Source organism: Macaca mulatta, chromosome 18, assembly GCF_049350105.2.
Source record: "Macaca mulatta isolate MMU2019108-1 chromosome 18, T2T-MMU8v2.0, whole genome shotgun sequence".
NCBI classification, from domain to species: Eukaryota; Metazoa; Chordata; class Mammalia; order Primates; family Cercopithecidae; genus Macaca; species Macaca mulatta.
Window position 1 is genome coordinate 5,623,874 of NC_133423.1, and position 5,277 is coordinate 5,629,150.

The 5,277-nt window shown below is 48.9% G+C and overlaps 1 long non-coding RNA gene across 2 annotated transcripts; it reads left to right on the forward strand.

The window, feature by feature from the left end:
- Window positions 1-1,821: 1,821 nt before the first annotated feature.
- Window positions 1,822-3,156, forward strand: LOC144336388 (uncharacterized). Of its 2 annotated transcripts, none has more exons than XR_013408131.1 (2): window positions 1,822-1,924; window positions 2,373-3,156. It is a non-coding gene; the product is annotated as an uncharacterized LOC144336388 (long non-coding RNA). The 2 variants fall into 2 exon arrangements; XR_013408132.1 differs by having other exon boundaries at window positions 2,488-3,156.
- Window positions 3,157-5,277: the final 2,121 nt, after the last annotated feature.

Genomic DNA, 5,277 nt, shown 5'->3' on the forward strand with positions numbered 1-5,277 from the left:
AGGAGGTTTGGGGCTGGGAGGGGAGGACAAATCAAGCAGAGGAAATTGCCAGTGCAAGAGTGTGTGTGTGTGAGAGAGAGAGAGAAACAGAGACAGAGCGACGCACAGAGACAGAGAGACACAGCAATAGAGAGAGACAGAGCGGCACAGAGACAGAGAGACAGAAATGCAGAGAGACAGACAGAGACACAGAAATGCAGAGAGACAGATAGAGAGGCACAGAGACAAAGAGATACAGAAATAGAAAAAGAGACAGAGTTAGACAGAGAGAAAGACACAGAGAGAGACAGAGAGACACAGGGGCATGAGAGAGAAAAGACAGAAGGGAAGCCACGTACGCAGCGGCAGAAGAAAGTGAGAGACAGAGAAGGGGACAAGGAGTGAGGACTCCAGAAGCTCTGGACTAGGAGGGAGTGGAGGCCTGAGGAAGGTGCGTCCGCGCTGCATCGAGAGCACTGAGTGTAGAGCACAGCGGGGGAGGAGGGCCCCGGGAAGGTGGGGGTGACCGCCTGGGGTGCGTCCTGCATGGCTAGGAACCAACTGTGCAAATGTGGGGCAAGTGTCTCAGCTCCTCTGGTACCACTTTCCTATCTAGTAACAGAGTTAGGTCTGATTATTTCTGGGTCTCTCAACATTCCAGATGGGCTGGTGCTAGCTGCTCTCGGAGCTTCCCCACTGTGTTGGTGTGACTGCCCCAGGACGGACATCGCTGCTCTTCCGCTCCTGGCCCCTCCAGTGTGTGCTGAAGGCTGAGGAAGGCACTCTGGAGATGCCGGCTCCCCAGCCATCAAGCCCAGGAGGCCCCATTCCATGGAGCCCCCAGGGCCGGCAGCAAAGCCTGGGGCTGGCAAGGGGAGCAGGTGTGTTTGCAGATTGGGTGGAGGCTGGCTCCCTGTGGCGCTCCTCTCCTCTCCCTCCACTCTCTCTCGTCTTGAAAGACCATCTCACAATCCAACTGTAGGACACACTTGCGCTCAGGAGCTCATCAACTGAGGTGCCTCAAACGTGAAAAACTGGAAACGAGCTGAACACCTGCCCATAGAGGATGGCTGAGTAAATGATATGCATCCATATGTGTTACATTTTGGAGTCATTAAAAAAACACGTTTATGAAATGTTAATGGTCTGGGAAAATGCTCATAACAAAATGTTAGGGCAAAAAACAGTTTCTACTTTCTGGTTTTCAAACTAGGAATATAAGTTAATCATTCATAATCAAATTCAAAAAGCAATAAAAAATAAAAATTTGAGATTGTTTGATAACCATCATCTATGTGTATCTGCATATGTAGACCTGTGTGTGTCTGTGTGCATATGAATAAAAGGAAATATACCAAAATGCTAACAGATGTTATCTCCAGGAGGGAGAATTTTGGATAATCGTTATTTTATTTATATTTTTCGGTATTTACACATTTTTATAGTGAGCATGGATTAATTTTTATTCTGAAAATAGAAAAATATATATGAACTAACGAATGGTTATTGGCATCACTTCAGATGGGACCATGAGGCCGTGCCGTGAGCTCTGTGTTGGGTGGTGATATCTTTGGCTTAAGGCAGCCTCTGGTTGGGTGAGCACAGACATTCTGATATGTCGGCTTTCTGGGTGTTTGATACCTGGAGATGCCTCTGAGCCAACTGGGGCCCATACAAATCGTTCCATCTGCCCAAAGTGGTGCTGGCATGCCCTGTACCACCACCAGGAGCAGGGCCTCATGGGAGGCATTTAGGTCCTGGGGGCTCCACCTTTATGAATGGGTTCATGATGTTATAAAAGGGCTGGAGTGAGTTTGGTCCTCTTTGCCCTTTCACCCTCCAGAGAAGGCAGCGTTTTCAAGGCACCGTCTTGGAAGCAGAGAGCAGTTCTCACCAGACACTGAACTGCAGCCCTTTGGCCTTGGACTTCCCAGCCTCCAGAATGGTGAGAAATAAGTTTCTGTTCTTTACATTAGTTTTTCTTTTTTTACTTTTTTTTTTTTGAGATGGAGTCTCGCTCTATCGCCCAGACTGGAGTGCGGCAGTGCAATCTCGGCTCAGTGTGACTTTCGCCTCTTGGGCTCAAGTGATTCTCCCGCCTCAGCCTCCTGAGTAGCTGGGACTACAGGCCCACACCACCACACCTGGCTAATTTTTGTATTTTTAGTAGAGATGGGGTTTCACCACGTTGGCCAGGCTGTTCTCAAACTCCTGACCTCAAGAGATCCGCCCACCTCGGCCTCCCAAAGTGCTGAGATTACAGGCGTGAGCCACTGCGCACAGCCGGTTTCTGTTCTTTATAAATTACTCAGTCTGTGATTCTCTGTTGTAGAATTGACTGAGACAGTCAAAGGCATTTGTTTTACAATTCATGTGTCTGCATCCTTTCCCAGGTCCTGAGGCTGAGGATGAAGATGAGGCCCCTACCCAGAGCTGGGAGAGGTGGAGCTGCATGAAGGTGCCACGTTGTGAAGCAAAACCTTAATATCTCATCCCCTTATCTTTCAGGGGATTCTGTCCTGGGAAGTGGCTCCCAAGAAATTCCTGGTGGATTGTGGGTGTTCTGAGGGTGAAGAGTGAAGGAGGAAGATAAAAAGGAGCAGCCGCAGCTTTCCAGTGTAGCCCCTTCTGCTCTGCCCCGCTGCCCAGACACCTGGCGTTGGGCATCAATGGAGCACGAACACTGTTCTCTAGGCACATCCATTCCGGGACCATTCTCACATCCTGAGGATAAATTTCTACAACACTCATGCTGTGCTCTCCCTGAAAATTTTTTGAGCCATCTCTCTGTTTTGAGCCATTATAATGATTCAAGTAGAGACTTCAGAGAAATACTGCCTCTCGTGAAAAAGTCTCAGTAAATACACTCCTCAAAATTTTCATTCTTAATATATCAGTAGCTTTTCAGTTCATTATAGTGTTATTAGTCAGTCTTCATAAAAGTGCTATGCATCTTTATTAAAAATGGAAGTTCACATCATTTTATGTTCCCATAAAAATGGGTGGTGGTAGCTTTGATTAATTTCTTCACATACAGTGAACTTTACAGCAAATTGGACAGTGTAATTCAATTCCTATTTCTGCAGATTTTTTTGTTGGTAGAAAATTGATATCATTCATATGTAATCATATTGCCTTTGCAAGAGATATTTAAGAAATAATATCCTGAGGTAATGATCGCGTGGCTTAATTATTAATACCGTACTTTCACATGTGGAGTGCACATTCCTTTTATCAAGCTTGACTTCTATCAGAAAATATTTCTTCAGTTCAGATTCAGCTGTGTGTGCCACCGACGTGCACACGAGTGTGTGTGCTGGCACTTTAAAATTGTTTCTTTTCTTAACGGCTTAAGCGTCATTTCAAGGGTAATCATTGGTTTGAAGAGGTCTAACAACCTAACTATAAAGTCCAAGCCAGAGGGAAACTTGAAAAATAAGGACCAAAATTCAAAGGGTCCCCACCCACCAGCTACTCCCCAGATGCCAAGCAAATCTACTGGGTCTCTTTCGAATGAAACAATTGCAGACCAGAAAAAGTTGATCAGGCTTTGGATGCTGTATTTGGGCTCTCCAGAGAAGCAAAATGTGTGTGTGTGTGTGTGTGTGTGTGTGTGTGGAGAGAGAGAGAGAGGTTTTTTAAAGTTACTTTTTTTTAGACGGAGTCTTCCTCTGTTGTCCAGGCTGGAGTGCAATGGTGCAACCTTGGCTCATTGTAACCTCCGCCTCCCAGGTTCAAGCTTCAGCCTCCTGAGGAGCTGGGATTACAGGTGTGCACCACCACGCCCAGCTAATTTTTGTATTTTTAGTAGAGATGGGGTTTCACCATATTGGCCAGGCTGTTCTTGAACTCCTGGCTGCAAGTGATCCACCCACCTCAGCCTCCCAAAGTGCTGGAATTACAGGCATGAGCCACCGCGTCCAGCCGAGAGATTTTAAGGAATTGGCTCACATGACGGATGAGGCTGGCAGGTCTGAAATCTGCAGGACAGGTGAGAGTCAGGGAAGAGCTGATGTCATCATCTAGCGTCCAAAGGCTCTCTGGCTGCCTGGAGCAGGATTCCTACCGTGGGTCATGCTGCAATCCCAGCACCTTGGGAGGCTGAAGCTGGAGGACTGCTTGAAGCCAGGAGCTCAAGACTAGCCTGGGCAACAGAGCAAGACCCTGTCTCTAAAAAATTTTTAATTTTTTTTTTTTTAAGAATTCCTTCTCCAGAAACCTTTGCCTTTGCTTGGAAGACCTTCATCTGATGGGACGGGGCTCACACACGTGATAGAAGGTCATCTGCTTTACTCGAAGTCCACTGATTAGATGCTCATCACATGGAAAAACACCTGCACAGCAACATCTGGACTAGGGTTTGGCCGTCAGCTGGGTGCCATGGCCGAGCCGAGTCGACAGGTGAAGTCAACCCTCTCAGGTGTTCTGTGAGTGCTGCCTGGGCCATCCTTGTCACATGCCCCTCTTCTCAAGGAGGGAGGCCCCATGAGTGCTCCCGACAGCCCCATCCCATCGCCCTGGCACAGGCTTGCCCTCTCAGGAATACGTGGTCCCCAGCACTCCTCCCAGGCCACTCTCCACCCTGACTCCTGAGGCATTCCAGCTACTTCCGCTCCTGAGATCTCTTTCCGGGTTTGCCGTCAGTCCTTCCCTGAGGACGTCGCTGCCTTGTGGCCATGGACATCCTGCTGGGTTGGTGCAATTAGGGTCCGCTGGCATGCATTTGGCAGTGACTAGGAGCCCCGGTTCTGGCCGACACGTGCGTCCAGAGCCTAGCTGGGGCTCATCTTGAGGCTGGGATGAGAGAAGGAGCTGGGCCTTCTCCCAGGCAGCAGGCTCTGGTCCCTCTGAGCATGTCTGGTGGCCCTGGGCTGCTCTGTGGCTGCTGTGGGGGCCAGGAGCCTCGCAGGGCTTGGCACCTAGGAGCTGGATTCCAACCGAAAGGCAGCCAGGCGGTGAGCACATCCGTGTGCTCCTGGCTGCAGCTGACAGAGTCAAGAACGCATCGCGGGACCTGGAAAATTCATGAATAAAACACAGCTTTGGGGAATAAAACACAGCTTTGGGGAAAAGATAGATTGATGAACTACACCGCTGTGAAGCCCACCTTCCTGCCCCTCTTCTTCCAGATAGTGTTGTGGGATTTGAGGCTCCTATGCCAGGTGGTGGCTGAACGCCTGGCTCAGGAAGAAAGGGAAAGAAACATTGCCTGAGGAAAAGGGGGTGGAGCCCAACATGGGGGTCCTTGTTCCATCGCAAACTCTTCACTAAGGAAGAAAACTGATATGCGCAAGGGCC